This window comes from Oryctolagus cuniculus, chromosome 7, assembly GCF_964237555.1.
Source record: "Oryctolagus cuniculus chromosome 7, mOryCun1.1, whole genome shotgun sequence".
Lineage (NCBI taxonomy): Eukaryota > Metazoa > Chordata > Mammalia > Lagomorpha > Leporidae > Oryctolagus > Oryctolagus cuniculus.
The window spans coordinates 139,554,897-139,574,812 of record NC_091438.1 but is presented as its reverse complement, the minus strand read 5'-3'; the positions used below and the strand labels follow the sequence as shown (position 1 = coordinate 139,574,812).

The window sequence follows — 19,916 nt, the reverse complement described above, 5'->3', positions numbered from 1 at the left end:
CATTCCTGAGCCTGGCGTGTCCAGAGCTCCAGGAGCCCCTGTGAGAAAACTCTGCTGGGAAGCTGGCTGGTGTAGGGGCCTGGGGAAGGGAGTTTTTAGAGAAGGAAATGCTTGTGGTGAGACAGAATGATGGAGCAACTTCTCGGGGATCTGGGCGGAAAGCCCCTGGCTCCTGGTGGGTTCCCATGGCGGGACGTGGGGCGGGGGACACTGCGGTCCCGCCCAGCCGCTCTCTCCTCCAGAGGGCACCTGCTGTTCATTGCACGCTGCAGCCACACAGCTGAAACCTCCCATCAGCTGCTTGCCATCCTGTCCCTGGGCCTCAGAACCTCCCTCTCCCTGGAGCAGGTACCAGGGGCACCCCAAGGCTGGGCCCACCAATCAGGCCTGGGTGGCAGGGGAACAGACGAGGGGGCTGAGTAGCCTGGGCGCCAGCTCCTGACGTGCAGGTGACAGAGGAGAGCCTTTTCCCAATTCGAGAGAGAATAAAGTTGATCTGACTTTGCAGTGATGTGATCTTGAACACAAGACACTGTGGCCCAGCCATGAGTTAGTTTCTTTCTTTCTTTCTTTCTTTCTTTCTTTCTTTCTTTCTTTCTTTCTTTCTTTCTTTCTTTCTTATATTTACTTATTTATTCTAAAGGCAGAGGCAGAGAGAGAGAGAGGTCTTCCATCCGTTGGGTCACTTCCCAAATGGCTACAATGGCCAGAGCTGTGCTGATCTGAAGCCAGGAGCTTCTTCCAGGCCTCCTGCACAGGTGCAGGGGCCCAAGGACTTGGGCCATCTTCCACTGCTTTCCCAGGCCATAGCAGAGAGCCGGATCAGAAGTGCAGCAGCCTGGACTTGAACCAGCACCCATATGGGATGCCGGCACCACAGATGGCACCTTTACCCTCTATGCCGGCCCACAGCCATGCATTTTATAAACTCTGGGCTGTTGGTAGAGAGGCCCTGTGGAGGGCTGAAAAACACACAGGCTGCTTGGAGGGCTCGCTCACTGCTCACGGAGCCGCTAGGAGGAGACCAAGGCTCCTGTGCTCCCACTTCCTCAGCACTGGGTTAGGGCCAATCTTTCCTTCTCTGTGTGAGGGGAGTGCGGGTGAGCTTTGGGGGCTCTGGGCCCATGATTCTGCTGGCCAGCGCCGACCGTGAGCAAGCTGCTCCACCTCTTGGCATTGAGGTTTTCCCATCTGAAAGTGGGTGCCGTACCCTTCCTCGGCGCTGCTGAGCTCACACAGCAGGGATCAGCACAGAAGAATTTTGGACGAGAAGGAAAGTCAACACAGACATGGGCGTGGTACGGCCTCATCTCCCCCGGCTCCCTGAGGAGTGTGGTGTATCCTGCCCTCCCCTCGAAACCCTCTGCCCCTTCTTTGCTCTCTAACACAGGCCAAGAACCGTCCTCAGACGAATCTTGTACTTTTTACTCCTGAGTTCAAGGTCCCGGCTGTGGTTGTCGTCTCCCCGGCAGACGTGTTCCCCTTGCACTGTTCTCCACGTCGGACGCCCTCCGTGTACCAGGGAGCTGACACCCGGCACCTGGATCTGCAGCCCCTCTTCTCTCAGCGCCCGCATTCGAAGGACCCGTAAGTCACGAAGATCCTGTTCTCTGAGACTCTGTCTTCCGTCTGCCTCCCGTGTGCCCCAGGACCTGGTGGAACAAGCAGGGATGGTTGTGAATGGCCACTCATCTGCTCTAGGTAGGCCCTCTGCTGACCCTGGATCTGCAGGCCTGCTGACTCCCAGGCCGGCTGGGAGGAGGGGGTCACGACCCACGACCTGGACGTGTCTCCTCACTTTCTTCACAGCTTTTGTTTTTAAAGTCCGACTCTTCTATTTCCCAACTGTTGTTTTATTTGTTATTTGAAAGGAAGAGTGATAGAGAGGAAGAGACAAAGAGCTTCTGTCTGCTGGTTCACTCCCTCCCCAAATGCCCACAACAGCTGGAGCTGGGCCAGGCTGGAACCAGGAGCCAAGAACCCCATAGGGTTTCCTACATGGGTGGGCAGGGACCCAAGTACTTGAACCATCATCTGTGGCTCCTTGGGCTGTGTATTAGCAGGAAGCTGGATCGGAAGAAGAGCGGATGGGACTTGAACCAGGCCCAATGTTACGGGACGTGGGTGTCCCACTGGTGGCTTACCCTGCTGTGCCCCTTCCCTTACATCTTCAGCCCCTACACAGTAGCACCTAGTAAGGCCTAGAAACATGGCTGAAGGAGAACGGGGCTGAGTGACTGCAGGAAGCCCTTTCCCTCTCCGAGCCTCTGTTTCGCCACCTGCATAATGGTGTGGACTTGACCTGAGGAAGGGAGGGTTGGAGGCTACTCTAGTTCCAAGAGTCTTAGAAACATTGGTAGGTAGGTGAGGGAGCAGGTGGAGAGGGGAGACAGAGGCACAGCTGCTCAGTTGCCTGCCTGAGGGCCGGAGGTCCTGCTCCTGCCCAGGCCGCCTGCATGGCCCGTTCCTTCAAAAGCTCAGCCCCTTGCTTGCTTCTCTCCTCCCAAGAGGGTGCAAAGCCTTTTGTGAGATGTCACCTCCAACAGGCTGCTTAGCACCTTCCCCAAGCCCTCTGGCTTATCTGGCTGGCCCCTGGCCTACCCTGGCTGGGGACTGGCTGCTGCTGTCCAGCTGGCACAGCCCCAGAGGCCGGGCTGCGGAAGGAGAGCCCTGGGTCTCTGCCCGGTGGCAGCTGCTGCAGACAGACCTGGATTCGATTCCCAGCTCTGCCACTTTGTTAGCTGTGAGGCTGTGAGGGCTGCACCTGACTGGGTCACAGAGATCCCAGATAACTTCAGACACGGACCGGCATGAAGACACTGTGGGTACCCTGGGCCGCAGCTTGCCGATTCACCCTGCCGATCCATCACGGGACTCGCTGGCCTCTGTAATTGCGTGTTGTGTGCTGGTTCTGTTTCCCTGACTAATACAGAGACCTTGGGAAATTTGCTGAGCTTCTATTTTGAAATCTGTAAGAAGTGTAAGCAGTAATTCTTAGCACAAGTGCTATTTCCCTGCTCTGGCATTCCCAGAATTCACCAAGAGCAACTCCGCCTTTTCTTTGTAGCTTTGCAGGGTGATTCCCTGGCTGCCCTGGCCAGCCTTGCGAAGACTCATTTCCCCCATTACCGACTGTACACTCAGCTGATGCCGCTCCTCCCCACCCCCAAGCCTTCGCATGAGCTGTTCCTTCTTCCTCCACCTGTAAACTCTCACGCACCCCTCAGGGGCCTTCCCGGACTCCCCCAGGAGCCGGCTGTGCCTTCACAAGGCTGGGCACCCTCCTTGGCTTCTGCGTTATTCATGCCGCGCTGTGGTTGTGGGGCTGTGTGTCTGCCTCCCCTGTCCCCCGGGCTGGGAGTCCCCTGAAGCCCCCTGACTCACTCATGTCTGTACACCAGGACCACAGAGTGGGGGGCTTCCCCCTTCTCTCTGCTGCTGCAGGGTTTCCCAGCAGAGGGCTTTCAGGCCCACGTCCACGGTCTCAGCGACAAAGCAAGGCCAGCAGGCTGAGCCAGGGTTGGGGCTGCCATGTCCCATTCCACCTCCCTGGAGAGGGCTTGTTCAGAAAAGTCAACTCTGGGCAGGGGCAGGGTGGGTTTTTAGCTTCTGTGGCCTCCAACTCAGTCAGAGCTGCGGGTCGTTGGGCCATCGGGCTTGGCAGAGGCTGCAGGGGCAGGGGGCGGGCATAGGAAGGGCTCAGGTCTTGAGTGGGCAGGAAAGGGTCCTTCCCTCCGTGGCCCTGGGCAGCTTCATTTCTCCTCCATCTCTCAGCTCTTATAGAAAGTAGCTCTGAGGGTCAGTGGGATGCTCAAGCCAATGAAGGGATGAGGGAGAGAGACCGAAGAAACTGACAGCAAATCAAGTTGTGTCTCCAGATACACTCGGCCAGTTCAACCTTTTTGACAAGGGGCTTGCTAATACTAGAACCCTTTTGTCTGAATCCAGAGTGTCCCCAAACTCTTCAAGGGTACCCAAAGATCCTCTCCCTAAAGGCCTAGAGGTCCCCCCACTGAGACCTAGAGGACCTCGAACTGGGTCGATACCCGCTTAGGGTCCAAAGATGCTTCCTCCAATTGGAGGGCTTGGTGCTTTTCCACAGCTTACAGTCTCTCTGGTGATGGCACCCACACCCCCTAGACAGCACAGAGGAGAGGCCCACACTGCCTGCCCCGGCTGGGGCTCGGGCTCCGCTCCGTGCAAACACAGCCCCTCAAGGGCAGAGGGAACCATGGGCCGAGTGCCTGCTGTGAGCTCTGGGCTGCCGGCACTGGGAAATCAGCTGTTTGGGACCCCGGGGTACCCACATGCTCAAGACAGGGCTGTCCCCAAGTGGAAGCTTTCTCTGAAGCTCTTCTCTTCTCTCTCCAGGAAGCTGCATCCCAGGAAAGTCCCTCGGATCTCTGTCATTCCCAGATCGGCCTGACCCAAGGCAGAGACGGGAAAGACAGCAGCCACCTTCCTGTTCTCCCCGGGCGATCTCCGAGCCCAGAGAGGAGGGTTCTTGGCCTGGCTCTGACGGTCTGTGTGCACATGGATGAATGGCTAAGACTTCTGTATTTCACTTTACGTTTCGGTTTGCCAAAGAGTGGGGCCAGTGGGCTCTGCCACACAGAGGATTCCGCAGGATCAGAGATATGGATTTTCGTTGCTGTTGACATTTCAATGATGAGAATGAGAACACCGGTGGGAGGGGCTTGCGGTGGGGGCGGGGGGCTGGAGTTGAGGCAGAGCAGGGAAGTGGCCCTGGGTTCCCCTCACTGAGGACAGAACTCACAGTCATCGTGACTGTGACATTTTCCCCACTGCTGTTTCAGGTAGCGGGAACCCCGCGTCCCCAGGGAAAGCATCACTTTTTGGGGGATACCCTCCCTGTCTGCCCAGGAAGGCCAACTTCCTGTTACAGCCTTCTCCAGCTACCTGAATTTTCCTAAACAGGTAACACCATAGTAACAATTGGTGTGGCCTGGCCGTGTCTCCCCAGCGGAAGTCAGGACTGGCCCTTCCTCAGAGGCCGAGGCGGGGTGGGGGGGGCTGGCTCAGAGGCGCTCAGTAGCACTTTTGCTGCCATCTTGTAGGTTCTCTGAGTGCCAGCTGCTCACCAGGCTCCTGGGGGAGCCTAGAAGATAGAAGCCGTGGCCTGCAGGTGTGAGGGGTTGGATGAATGGACTGCTCTGGGAACAGCTTCATCTCAGACTGCAGGAGTGGAATGCCCTGACCAAGACGGTCCAGCATGAACTTTGGCCTCCAGGGGATGGAGGAAGTGGTGTGGGTCAAGCTGGAACTCCAGAAGCTAGGGGCCTTCCCCGTGCTGGGCACTGCCACTCTTTCTTTCTTTCTTCCTTTTTTTATTTGTTTATTTGAAAGGCAGAGTATCAGAGATAGAGGGTGAGAGAGAGAGAGAGAGAGAGACTGGCCTTCCACTTGCTGGTGCACTGGCTGGAACAGCCAATGCTGAAACAGACCAAAGCCTAGAACTCCATCCGGGTCTCCCATGTGGGTGGCAAGGGCCCAAGCACTTGGGCCATCACTGCCGCATCCCAGGTGCATTAGCAGGGAGCTGGATCAGAAGCGGAGCAGCCAGGATTCCGACCTGAACTCCCATGTGGGATGTTGCTGACATTTGTGGTAGCTTAATCCACTGTCGGAGCACTGGCCCCACGCGCTCCCCCTTGGAGCCTGTAGTGTAGCTCAGGAACCGGTGTTGAAGTCAGCCTCTGCCGCCTCCCGCCTGCCCCTTCGCTTCCATCTCCTGGCGCTCGCACACTCTCCTCCCCACACCTGCCACAGGGAGCTCACGCTTCCCTCGACAGCCTGAGTCTTCCCTGCCTGCCGGCCTCTGCACGGGGCGTGCCCTCTCTCGGAAGGCACATCCCCTTTTCTACCAGGAAAATGCAGGACTCAACTGAGCTGCACGTTCTTCCTCCTGGGAAGCCTCCCAGGCCCCTGCTTGGAGCCCTGCGGCCCCTGGACATCCTTCTCTCCACGCAGTGGTGTACTGACCACACTCAGAGGCTGTGCTGCTTTTCCTTTGTTCCCCTCGGCCATAGCCAACCAGAAGCTTCTGGAAGGCGGGGATCCACTCAGTTCCTCTCTGTGGCCCCAGTGTCCAGCAGGGCCTGGCTCCAAGGAGAGATCTTGCATAACCTGGCACCCGGGTTCTGGGCAGGAGACGCTATTCGGTTGTATCTCAAATGATCAGCCTGGCTTAGGCAACGTTTAAGAGGAAGGTCAAGGACAGGGCTGATCTTATTTATTTACCTTCCAGGAAACGGAGGCCCACGAAGAGGTAGGGATCTGCCCAAGGTCCTACAGCACGTCAGTCACCAGGGGTCCTGATGCCTGGTCCCCAGCACATGAAGCCAGGGCCGAGAGGCTGCAGGAGCCCAGGGCCTGCCACTGCTCACTGCAGCCTGGTTCAGTCCCTCTGGCCGGGCTCTCAGCCAACAGCAGCATGAGGCTCAGGCTGCCCCTGCCAAAGGTTGTGCTGTCAGCAGTCTGGGGGAGGTGACCAGGCCACTTCCCTGTGGGCAGCTGAGACCCAGCAAGACTTGGAGCAGAGCCTGCACAAGACCATGGGCTCTGGGGACAGTCTCCAGACAGACATCGCCCTCCTTGACAACCGGATTAGAACCTGATTAGACTTGAGGTTAACAGTCTGGAGTGCACGGAGCAGAGCCCAGCGTGGGATATGTGCTCAATGAACGGGCATCTGCATAGCACCGTTATTGCTACTGTGATGCAGAGGAAAGCCCACACAGTTCAGTGGCTAAACACACTGACCCTGCGGGTGTCAATAACACACATTCAGGCTGCATCACTTACCAAGTTATGCACGCTTTTAAAATATTTTTTAAAAAATATTTTATTTATCTGAAAGGCAGAGTTATAGAGAGGAGAGAGACAGAGAGATCTACCATCTGCTGGGTCACTCCCCAAATGGCCGCAACAATCAGAACTGGGTGAGGCCAAAGCCAGGAGCCAGGAGTTCCATCCAGGTGTCCCACATGGGTGCAGGGGCTTGAGTACTTAGACCATATTTTGCTGCCTTTATAGGTGCATTGGTAGGGAGCTCGATCAGAAGTGGAGTAGCCGGGGCCGGCATGTGGAATGCCGGCAGCACAGGCAGTGGCTGAACTCGCTATGCCACAGCGTTGGCCCCTGTTTTGTATCTTTAAAAAGAGGGAGCAGGCATTTAGCACAGTGGTTAAGGTGCCAGTGTCCCAAATGAGAGTAGGAGTACCTGGGTTCAATTCCCAGCTCCAGCTCCTAATTCCAGCTTCCTGCTGGTGCAAACCCTGGGAGGCAGCGGTGCTGGCTCAAGTGGGTCCTTGCCACCCATTTGGGTGACCTGGATTGAATTCCTTACTCCCGGCTTTGGCTTGGCCCAGCCCTGGCTGATGTGCACATTTAGGGAGTAAGCCAGTAAACAGGAGCTCTCTCCCTGTGCCTTTCACTGCTTTCACATAAATATGTAAATTTTTATAAAGGGGCGGGCATTTGACGCATCAGTTAAGACACTGCTTGGGATGCCAGCATCCCACCTTGGAATCTCCAGGTTTGCGTCCTGGCTCCCCTTCCCATCCAGCTTCCTGTTAATGTGCAACAGGAGGAGGGGGCTGTTGCTGTGACGGGTAAAGTTGCCACCTGCAGTACCTGCATCCCATACGGGTGCTGGTTCGAGTCCTGGCTGCTCCACTTCGGATCCAGCTCTCTGCTATGGCCTGGGAAAGTGGTAGAAGATGGCCCAAGTGCTTGGACCTCTGCGCCCATGGGGGAGACCTGGAGGAAGCTACTGGCTCCTGGCTTTGGATCAGCTCTAGCCATTGTAGTCATCTGGGGATTGAACCAGCGGATGAAAGACCCCCACCCCCACCTCTCTGTAACTCTGCCCTTCAAATAAATAAATAAATCTAAAAAGATGTGCAACTGGGAGGCAGCAGGGGATGGTCTGAATACTTGGGTACCTGCCACCTACCTGGGATATACTGATTGAGTCCTGGGCTCCTGGCTTCAACCTGGCTCAATCCTGACTGTTGTGGGCATTTAGGGAGTGAACCAGCAGATGGGAGCTTTCTCTCTCTCTGCTCTTCAAGTAGATAAAAAATAAATATATAAGCATTTTTTAAAGCAGGAGGGGACATGGGGGAAGCTGAGCAAGAATTTGTGGGTGGTGAAAGAGGGAATGGCACCAGCTCCTGCAGGGCACGGAGCATGGGGAAGCAGAGCACGTGTCAGGCGCAAGGCACCTGCGTGCGGCTGGAACAGGAGAGGAGTGGCGGGTGGCGGAGAGAAGGGCTGGGGAGGCGAAAGCAGACCTTAGCCTTATGCTAAGGAGTATGCACGTGTTCTTGAGCTAAGTGCTGAAGCTTTCCAAGCAGGGAAGGATGATGTGATCGGTTAGTGCTTGTCATGGAATGGAGAGAGGATCAGAGCGGAGCAGCCGGACTCAAACCAGGCACTCAGATCTCAACCAGCAGCTTCGCCCCGCTGCCCGGCAAGGCTCAGCCTAGTAGTCGCCCCTTGTCTGAAGTCTCAATTCCCTGAGGCCAACCAAGCTTGGAAAATATTAAATGGAAAATTCCAGAAACATTCAAGTCATAAGTCTTAAGTAACTTTCATGTGGTACATTGTTATATTGTTCTGTTTTATTATTGAAGTTGTCAATTACTATTTGCTATTAATATCTTACTCTTCCTAATTAATAAGCTAAACTTCTTTGGCATATACATACTGGGGGGAGGGCTCGCTATTATCCGGGGTTTCAGGTATCCCCTGGGGGACTTGGAGCAGTCCCTGCTCAGTTAAAGGGGGGCCGAGTGGAGCTGCTCTCGCTCTCTCTGGGTCCTTGCATCCCAGCATGCATCCCACACTGCAATGAGCTGCTCACATGTGAACTCTGGGCACGATGCTTCCAGGATTGGGCTGTTCCCCATGCTGCTGCTGCTGTTTTTAGATTTTATTAATTTGAAAGGCAGAGTTACAGAGAGAGAGGGAGAGGGGGGCGGAGAGAGAGGTCTTCCATCCACTGGTTCACTCCCTAAATGGCCACAGCAGCCAGGGCTGGGCCAGGCCAAAGCCAGGAACCAGGAGCTTTTGGGTGTCAGGGGCCCAAACACTCAGGCCATCTTACACTGCTTTCCCAGGCCGTAGCAGAGAGCTGGATTGGAAGTGAAGCAGCCGGGACTCGAAGTGGCGTCCATATGGGATGCTGGTGTCATATGTGGTGGTTTAACCCACTACACCACAGCGCCAGCCCCTCCCCCACGATTCTGATATCCTCTGTGTCTGACTTGACACCAGCAGCCCTGTGGCAGAGGCTCGGTGTCTGCAGAAGTAGAGCCCAAACTTCCTCTGCAGAGCCACAGCTCTGCTCAGTCCCCCTGCTGGGCACTGGGAAGTGGTGGGGGAGGCCTAGGAGATGAGACCTCCTGGTGGCTTGGGAGGTAGGAGTCTGCCCGTTTACAAATGGAAAAGAGTTGCGGGCCAGGAGACAAGGTAAGGGTTGCCAGGCGGGTGTGGAGAGGAAGAAGCAGCTGGAACTGACTTCTGAGACCCCCGGGTGGCTCTGTTTTCCCAGGGTGTAAAACGTAAGGAAGAAGAGAAGCAAATAGGCCCCGGGCGGCAGGCTGGGGAGCTTAGACTAGGGTGTCGCGAAGGCCCTCTGCGGTCCCCTGCACTTGGCCTGGTGGGGGTGGTTTCAGGGCAACCTCTTTGTTTCCCCTGGGAGCAGTGTGGGCTTAGGTACAAACGTAGCACGGAGAGGCGGCCCAGATGAGACACAGTTAATTATTTGACACGGCTTATCTGATTCCCGCAACACTTGCGCCCCTGCCTGCTGCCTGGCAGAGACAACTCATCCTCCAGGGTGTGGCCAGGTGTGCCCTAGCCAGGGGCCTTCCCTCAGCTAAGCTTCCCGAGCCAAGCTGCCCACTCGCTGCTCTGCGCCCACTGCTCTCCGTGTGTCTGTCAAATTGTACGTCTGTCTCCCCAGCTAGACGGGGAGGTCCCGGGCACGGGCACTGCCCTGTTCATCAAAGACAACTGTGAACTTGTTGAGTCCACGAATGTGGCAGGTATGATCGCGTCTATTTTGCAAAGGGGCAAACACACACACCAGGGTCTGAGGGGTACCTTAAGGCTGCCTTTTAAGGGGCAGCCGCGGGAGCGAGGCCAGGTTGTGGGACGCCATGTGCTGGGCAGGGAAGGCACACCGTTTCAGCTGGCCAAGGGCAGAGCCTGGGACACAAAGGAATTGTGCTTCAGTTCTGAGCCCCGCTGCCCCGCACAGCTGAGGAAGGCAAACACACAGAGAGCAGCCACGGAGTGACGTCCCAGCACAGGGCGTTGTCACACTGGGGGCCATGTTTAATCTTTGACGGTGGCACCATTATTCCCCTCTGTGCAACACAGGAAGCCGAAACTCACAGAAGGGACTTGTCCATCACTTCCCAGTCGAGGAGAAGCAGGCCAGGATCTGAACTCCAGTCAAGGGAAGACCTGGGCCGGCTGCTGTGGTGCAGCGGGGTGTGCCGCTGCTCAGAATGCCCACGTTCCCACGTCAGAGTGCCTGGTCGGAGTCCCAGCTACTCTGCTGCCAGTCCAGCTTCCTGCTTATGTGCCTGGGAGACAGCGGATTATGGCCAAAGTGTTTGGGTTCCTGCCGTCCACATGGAAGACCTGGGTGGAGTTCCTAGCTCTTGGCTCCAGGTGGCCCAGTCCCGGATCTTGTAGCCATTTGGAGAGTGAACCAGCTGATGCATGTGCATCCTCTCACGCTGTCCCTCTGGCTTTCAAGTAAGCAACGGGAGCAGGGGGTGGGGGGTGGGAGATCTGGTGTGGCTTTTGGATAGGCCTAGGGAGCCGCGTCCCAGGACTGTGTCCTCTGCCAGATGGAGGGCCGCGTGGGCCCAGGGCAGCCTGTCATTCCCGTTGCTCTCCTGCTCTTGCCCGGAGCATGTGAACGAGCTCTGACGTGGCTCCAGCCAAGCCCACTCCCATGCCAGCCTGAGGCAGAAACTGGGGAGATACAGTGGCCCCGGGCGTCAGGGAGAGCGAGAGGGAGCCGGCAGCACCCTGACCAAGAGGGACTCTCGCCACCTCCAACCCAAGGTCACGGCAACTTCCATTTCTTTTTGTCTCTCGGCTGTTCTGAAGGGAAGCAGTGTGCACTGGGGTGGGAGAGGAGACCCCGAGGGCGCTGCTGGGCCTGCAGGCAGCGCGGCCTCCCAGCCCACAGATCCAGTGAGGGCCCCCTGTGTGCACAGACCACGCCTTGTGGCTCTGCCCTGTGCTGGAGCTCCACCAAGGGCCCTGAGAGGCAGGCACTGTAACTGCCCATTCCACAGATGAGGCAAATGGAGTTCAGAGAGGCGGCGACTTCACCCAGGTCACACAGAAGCTGGGGTCTGAGCTCCGTCTGGCTCCAGAGCCAACAGTGTTCTTTTAGCCACATCATTGTGGGAGTCCAGACTTCCGGGTTCTGAACCCAGCTGCTTCCGTGGGTTTCTCCCAACCTCCCTGGGCCTGTTTCTTCCCGTGTGCAGCGAGAGATTCGCTCGGGAAAATGTCTGAGGGCCCTAGCAGTCTAAGATGTCCTCGTCGCCCAGGGCTCCCCAAGGCAGCCACCAAGGGACCTGCTCTGTCACCCAGCCCTGAAGACAGAACGTTGAAGTTCGGTTCTTGTGAGGAGAAATCCAGTGGGGAGACAGTGCCGTCCTCACGCCCGAGCAGCTTGGCGTTACCCGTGCCGTGGGGAGGCAGGATTTGGACAGCTGGGGTGGAGAGGGAATTCAGGATAGAGAGAAGGAACAAAGGCTGAGAGGGGAGACTGGCCCCTGGCTTCGCGGGCCTCCCTACCTCCGTGATGCTTGGCGGAGGCTGGGCCACGCACACCTCACCACGGCCCACTGCACGCACCAGCATCATGGCTCCAGAGCCAGACAGGGTGGGCGCAAGTCCTGACTGCAGCGTTTGCCGTGTGAGCCCTGGGTTTCGGTTTCTCATCTGTGAAACGAGGCTGAGGATGACAGGGCCTTGCAGGTGGTTAAAGGGTTGAGACGATGCATGGGGAGGGGTCAGCACGAGGTCTGGCGCCTGGGAAAGGCTCAGTGCCTCTCCGAGAGATGTCCTTCCCTCCTCTCCATCTCCCCACTGCCCAGATCCCTCACTTCTCGCGGTTGGCTGTCTCTCCTAAGCTGCTTTTCTGCCTGCTGCAGGCCCTTGGTGCTCCTCCGAACTCCTGCAGCGCTGGGCTCTCAGTGTGCTCACTGAGCCGCATCCTATCAGTCACCTGCCCAGGATCCAGGCTGCTTCCCGCCTCCCCAAAGCCTCAGTTCCCAAACGGAAACCATGTAGTTCCAGGGAAGCTGATTTACCTATGCCCAGCCCCTCTGCTCTGTACGCCCGATTCTAAGAGAGAAGTTGAATGATTTTGTTTGGCTTACCAAGAGATAGATTTCTTCACATATCTATTGGTTGGGCCCATGCTACAGGCCAAGCACTCTGTTGGGTGCTAAGGGTTTAGCAGTGAAAGGTACTATTACGGTCTTACTCTCATCAGGGAGCTTACTGTGAAGAGAATTAGGGGTTGAAATGCCTGCTTTGGGGGCTAGCTCTGGAGTTGTATTTGAACTGCTAAGCTTCAGGGCTGGTGCTGTGGCATAGCAGGCTAAGCTTCCTCCTGCGGTGCCAGCATCCCATGGGGGAGCCAGTTCGAGTCTAGGCTGAGCCACTCCACTTCTGATCCATCTCTCTACTAATAGCCTGGGAAAGCAGTAGAAGATGGCCCAAGTGCTTGGGCCTCTGCATCCACAGGGGAGACCAGGAAGAAGCTCTTGTCTCCTAGCTTCAGTTTGGCCCAGCTCTCACCATTGCAGCTATCTGGGGAGTGAACCAGCAGATGGAAGACCTCTCTGTCTCTCCCTCTGCCTGTAACTCTCACTCTCAAATAAATCAACCTCGAAAAACAAAAAACAAAAAACAAAAAACCAACCTGCTGAGCTCCCATCCTTGTTCCTTTGGACAGCAGAACACTGCCTTTTCCTTGGGAAGCCGTCCAAAGGCCTGGTCAGTTAACCTATGCGTGGCCAATGGAGTCGCTCCAGCGACTCATTCAGCCCCGAGACTACAAGCTTGGAAGGTCCTGTCTTCGCGCTGTGGTAACCGGGTGGGAAACATAAGCCTCGTGTGTCTGTGAGCTGAACAAGAATGCTAATGTGAGCTAATCTCAGCGTTGGTAGCAATACACTTCTCTGACATGACCATTCATTTAACCAGGCATTGTCAGTCTCTCTCTCCTCTGTTGATGAGGAAAGAGAGATGAAAGAGACTAAACTGCATTAGCAAATCTTTTTCAGTTAGAGACTCACGGTCCTTCCTTTTGAGCTCAGTCTACAGAGGAAGACAAATGAGTAAGTACAGGCACTCTAGGAGTGATCAGAGGGTACCTAGTGACCCTGGAGGCGTCAGCTTTGCTGCTTTTAAGTTATGCAGCACAGGGAGCAGGTGTTTGGCCTAGAGGTTCAGACGTTTGTGTCCCAGATTGGAGTGCCTGGGTCTGATTCCTGGCTATGGCTCTTGACTCAAGCTTCCTGTTAACGCAAGACCCTGGGTGGGGGGGCATGGTGATGGCCCAAGAACCTGGGCTCCTGCCGGTCACGTGGAAGACCGAGTCCCAGGCAGCCATTGCAGGTATTTATGGAGTAAACCAGAAGATGGAGAGCTCTGCCTTTCAAAAATTTTAAAAATGAAGTGACACATGGAACATGGAAAAACTGGATGACACATTATTTTAAATAAAAATCTCCATGATCCCCACCACTCATGATCATAGTTAAGATTTTCATCATAACCTTCTGATACTTTTCTAGGCGTAAACACTTTTTAAAAGCTCACTGTAAAACATGCATAAATGGCTCAATCTTGGAATAAGAAAAAAGGACATTAGTGGCAAAACTGGTGAAAGCCAAACAGAGGGGTTGGGTGCTATGGCAGAGCAGGTTAGGCTGCAGCCTGCAGTGCCAGCATCCCATACGGGCGCCAGTTCGAGACCTGGCTGCTTCACTTCCTATCCTCTCTCTGCTAAGGCCTGGGAAAGCAGTAGAAGGTGGCCCAGGTCCTTGGGCTCCAGCACCCACATGGGAGATCTGGAAGCTCCTGGCTTTGGATCAGCACAGTTCTGGCTGTTATGGCCATCTGGAGAGTGAACCAGTGGAAGGAAGACCTCTCTCTCTCTCCCTCTCTCTGCCTCTGTAACTCTGCCTTTCAAATAAATAAATAAATCTTAAAAAAAAAAAAAAAGCCAGAGAGTCTACTACGTACCGATGTTAAATCTTTTAGATTTTGGCCGGCACCATGGCTCACTAGGCTAATCCTCCACCTGCGGTGCCGGCACCCCAGGTTCTAGTCCCGGTTGGGATGCTGGATTCTGTCCCGGTTGCCCCTCTTCCAGTCCAGCTCTCTGCTGTGGCCCGGGAGTGCAGTGGAGGATGGCCCAAGTGCTTGGGCCCTGCACCCCATGGGAGACCAGGAGAAGCACCTGGCTCCTGGCTTTGGATCGGCGTGGTGTGCCGGCCTCAGTGCGCCAGCTGCAGCGGCCATTGTGGGGTGAACCAACGGCAAAGGAAGACCTTTCTCTCTGTCTCTCTCTCACTGTCTGCTCTGCCTGTCAAAAAAAAAAAAAATCTTTTATATTTTGACAAATGTTTCGTGCTTACATAAGATGTTAACGTCAGGGGATTCTAGGGTAAGTGTACACAGAACTCTCTGTACTATCTCTGGAACTTTTCTGTAAACTTAGAATTATCCCAACGTAAGTTCACTTTTAAATATGGACCCATTTGCTATTGTTTTATAACCTGTTTATTCACCCAATAATTTATTAGGTAGTTTTTGTCTTGAAATGATTTCATGATAGTGTACTACTCCACCCTATACATGAATCATAGTCTCCCCTCATGTTGGAAATTTAGGTTGTTTCCAATTCTTAACATGGTACAAAAAAAATGCTCTCTGTGCACCCTTAGTCATTTCCTTAGGATGCGTGAACAAGCTGGAATTGCTGAACCAGAGCTGCTAGCGAGGGATCGCTGAGCCCTGCAGTGTCACCATGCCAGGCACCTGACAGACACGGACTCACCCCGCCCACACGCCAGGAGCATTTAAAGGTTTTCAAAATGTGAGCCAACAAATTCTGCGGCTTTCTGTGTCGGGTGCAAGCACAGCACACAGATCTCATCAGGCTGTCCCGGGCTTCCGTTCTGACCGCAGTGGGGCGGTTCCCGCAGGCGGCCATCGCAGTGGGTCTGTGGAACCTGCGCAGGCACTGCTGGCCTAGGTGTGGTTTCAATACCAGCTCCAGTTGCCTCCTCTCCAACTGCAGAATGTTCCTCATTGAGCTTTGGGCTTGGTGGCTGCCAGGAACCCCTAGAGTCTTGGAAAATCTCCATCTGGCTGGAAAAGTGTTTTTCAAAGTACCAGGGACAATGGTACTTTCTTGACAATGAAAACCATCAAGGCCCTAGAAGACCAGGATTTGTACACACAGAACAGATGGCCCACTTTAGGCTGGGCCCTTGTCCTCCCTCCTGGCTGGCACACCTGTGTTTTGACCATGAATCAGGCGACCTTTGCTGTGGGTGGGGGCGGGGGAGGGCTCTGTCCGTCCTGTTCCCAGCATGTGCCTGGTGCATGGGTTCTGGGAATGACAGATAACCTGTGGTTGGTCTGGGCACTGACAGTGGTTCACTGAATGCCTTGGGAGCGACTTCCCCCCTCTAAGCCACAACGAGCTCATGTCTAAAATGAGGATCATGGGGCCGGCACTGTGGCGTAGTGGGTAAGGCCACTGTCTGCAGCGCTGGCATTCCATATGGAGACCATTTTGAGTCCTGCTGCTCCACTTCCGATCCAGCTCTCTGCTATGGCCTGGGGAAGCAGTGGAAGATGGCCCAAGTCCTTGGGCCCCTGCACCCATGTGGGAGACCTGGAAGAAGCTGCTGGCTTTGGATTGGCACAACTCTGGCCGTTGCGGCCATCTGAGGAGTGAACCAATGGATGGAAGACCACTCTCTCTGTCTCTCTTCTCTGTGTAACCCTTTCAAATAAATAAATAAATCTAGAAATAAAAGAGGATCCACAGCACCCATCTAGAAGGTTGGTGAAATTCACATACATAGAAAAACAGCCACCCAGTCAATGATTCTATCTCCTTTTCCCATGCTCTTCAGGTATTTCGGAACAACGATCTCCACCTATTTCCGTGCTGTGCCCTACCATTCCTCCAGCCCCAGGGACCCTGGCCCAAACCAGAATGGGCTGCTTTTCGCTGGGGTCTTTCCTTGGCTGCCAAATGTCCGCCCCCTCCACCCCAGGTGCTGAGTCTACTCAGGCTGTCAGGCACTGTGCTCCTCACAGCCACAAGGCCCCGAGCCCCAGGGGTCTCTGTGCCTTCTGCTGGCTTCCACTCCTTCCTGAAACCCACTCACACCCCTCCCGGCTTGGAGCCATCCAGACCCCACCTCCCTCCTTTACTACCTGCCTCTCCCCCCAGGTAGGCTCATTTAAAACACACACACACACACACACACACAACAATACTATACATACACACACAGCACAGCAATACTACACATACACACACAGAACAAGCTTACTATACACACACAGCAATACTACACATACACACACAGCAAGCTTACTATACACACACAGCAATACTACACATACACACAACAAGCTTACTATACACACACACAGCAATACTACACATACACACACACAGCAAGCTTACTATACACACACACAGCAATACTACACATACACACACAGAACAAGCTTACTATACACACACAGCAATACTACACATACACACACAGCAAGCTTACTATACACACACAGCAATACTACACATACACACACACAGCAATACTATACATACACACACAGCAAGCTTACTATACACACACAGCAATACTACACACACACAGCAATACTACACACACACGCAGCACAGCAATACTACACAGACAGCAATACTACATACAAACGCACACACACAGCACAGCAATACTACACACACACAGAGCACAGCAATATTACACACACAGCATAGCAATATTACACATACACAACAATACACACACAGAGCAATACTACACACACACAGCACGATACTACACACACACACAGCACAGCAATACTACACATACACACACACAGCAATACTACACACACACGCAGCACACTACGCACACAGCACAGCAATACTACACAGACAGCAATACTACATACAAACGCACACCCACACAGAGCAATACTACACACACACAGAGCACAGCAATATTACACACACAGCACAACAATACACACACCCACAGCAATACTACACACACACACACACACACAGAGCACAGCAACACTAAACAAAAACAACAGATTGGGATGGGCTAAGAATTTTATTAAGAAACCCTGGCAGAGGTGGCCACTGAACCCAAGGCTTTGTTTCCTTCGTTCGCCAGGGCAAAAAGGACAGCACAGGAGAAAATCAAGTGTTCTTACCCATCAGGAGAAAGCAGATCAGCTAAACAGGAAACCCATCTCCTAGCTCTAAGCTCGGAGGAATTTGTCCTAAAAGTCTGGATCTAAGGGACAGCATACAGTAATTCTCCCCATAGCAACTCTACCCTAAATGTGCAGATCTGTTTGGGTTATCTGCCAGGATCACAGATGCCTTGTCTTTTCCCTGTCTGCTCTCTGCTGGAGACATCTCACTGGGGACCAGCCTGGGGAAGGGCCCTGCGGGAACAGAGCATCGCATCGCCTCGTCACCCTGCCGGAGACTGGGAGCGCTGAGCTGCCGCACTCCCCAGGGATCAGGAAGCCGGCGCTCCCTCTGGAGTTATGAATAATGCAACGCCATCCGCCACACGGAGCCGCGGCCTGAGAGGACTGTGGAGCCAGTGTACACACCCACCTTGCTGCCACCCTTCCCAGAACCAGGCGGGGCGGAGCGGGAGGAGCTCGTCCCCCAGCCCTTCTGCAGTGAGGGTGGTGTCACAAGCTTTCCAAACCCAGCTCATCAGAGCCTTGGCACCACCAGTAAGGAAGCAGCAGAGGACAGAACAGAACAAACTTTCACCCAGGGCTGCGCTCCCCCCGGGTCCTTCACCGAGACACAGCAAACCTGCTTGAATTCCTCCTTTCTTTAGACGCACGGCTTGTAGCCTTTTCTGTATCACGAGAACCTTTCCCCTCCCCCAGCAACTGGCCCAGAGGTCACAGGCTGGGGTGCAGAGCCGCAGACCCGGGCTCCCACTCTGGTTCTGCCCTTGCCAGGTGTATGAACCTCGAAGTCCAGAGATAAAGCAAGGAGACAGTACTCCCCTCCACAGGGTTCTAAGAGTGACACAGCCTATGCAGAGCCAAACTGTTACCATGACAATGCAGCAACACAACTCTCCGTGCAGAGAGAAGCCGAGGGTTAAGGATCCTTAGGTTGGAGGCCAGCACGCGGCGCAGTGGGTTCAAGCCCTGGCATCCCATATGGGTGCTGGTTCGAGTCCTGGCTGCTCTACTTCCAATCTAGCTCCCTGCTGATGAGCCTGGGAAAGCAGTAGAAGATGGCCCAAATCCTTGGGCCCCTGCACCCATGTGGGAGGCCTGGAAGAAGCTCCTGGCTTTGGACTGGCTTGGCTCTGGCTATTCTGGCCATTTGGGGAGTGAACCAGTGGATGGAAGACCTCTCTCTGTCTCTACCTCTCTCCCTTTCAAATAAATAAATAAATAAATAAATCTTAAAAAAAAAAATAAAAGAATCCTTAGGTTGGTTCCTGACAGGAGGACAACAGCTCTCACCAACGCCGAGCTTCTCTCGGCCAGCGTTTGCCGAGGGCCTCGTCTGAGCACAGGAGCGCCCGGCCGCCAGCACACCTGAGGCAGGGATTGTGCCCATTCTCCGGACACGCGGAGCAGCGGCTGCTGACGCCTCTCTTCTGCAGCACCCGTGGAGGCTGCTCCTCCTACCAGTCACTCTGCACACACCAGGTCCGGAGACACAGAGCTGGGCGCTCCAGGCTGGCAGAGCGAGTGTTTCCGGGAAGGGCTCCTACTCAGAGGCGCCTCCTGCCTGCAGATTTGCCCATCACTAGACCACTTCAGCAGCAAGGTCAAGGGGACAGACGGGTACCAGGGACTGAACCCGAGTCCCTGCCCTGCCGCAGGAATCTTCCTTCACCTCTCCCGTAAAACAGGAGGCGGCTACAAGTGCACGGCGCTCCGTGAGGTTCCGTGGGGCCGAGGGTGTGAAGCCTTTGAGCAGAATCTGGCGTCAGTCTCCCCGGAGTGGCGGCGAAGTCTTACCCCAGCCGGTCTTGATTTGCAGATGAGAAAACTCAAGGCCCAGTGAAGCAGATGGGTAACAGCTCACCAAGTCTTCTGGTGTAGTCAACTATCCCACGCCGCTTCCCAGGCTGGTCGGACTAAACTCCCGGTTGGATGTACGATGATCAAGGAAGGGGAGATAATTTTCATGGGGCCTTTAGCTCAGGGCAAGAAAAGACCAGAGCACATGAGTCCCCTGGACACCAGAGCATGCCTCTGCAGAGGTGAAGTGCACCACGGGCGGGAGAGGAGCTGGCTCAGGGGACAGCACTCTGCTTCTCTCCCAGCAGTAAGAGGCCCGAACAAAACAGCGCTTCCGGCCCAGCTCCCTCTGCTTCTGGGAACAGCAGTCACTTCTCAGAAGCCTCCCTGGCAAAGGCAGTCCTTCCAAGAGCATGAGAGTTTCAGTCTGGACAAATGATTGAAGCTCACCTTCGCTGGGGAGAAAATGGATTTAAACTAGGACACACAGAGCAGCTTCTCTCGGCCGTGATTTCCTCAGGGTGTTACAGAAGCAGCTGAAAGGGCAGCCAAAG

General features: G+C 54.9%; 1 long non-coding RNA gene across 2 annotated transcripts; it reads left to right on the top strand.

Moving 5' to 3' along the window:
• Positions 1-123: 123 nt before the first annotated feature.
• Positions 124-16,147, top strand: LOC103352120 (uncharacterized). Of its 2 annotated transcripts, none has more exons than XR_007913867.2 (4): positions 124-348; positions 1,391-1,701; positions 4,372-4,521; positions 5,079-10,063. It is a non-coding gene; the product is annotated as an uncharacterized lncRNA (long non-coding RNA). The 2 variants fall into 2 exon arrangements; XR_007913868.2 differs by lacking the exons at positions 4,372-4,521; positions 5,079-10,063 and adding exons at positions 15,027-15,178; positions 15,914-16,147 and having other exon boundaries at positions 220-348.
• Positions 16,148-19,916: the final 3,769 nt, after the last annotated feature.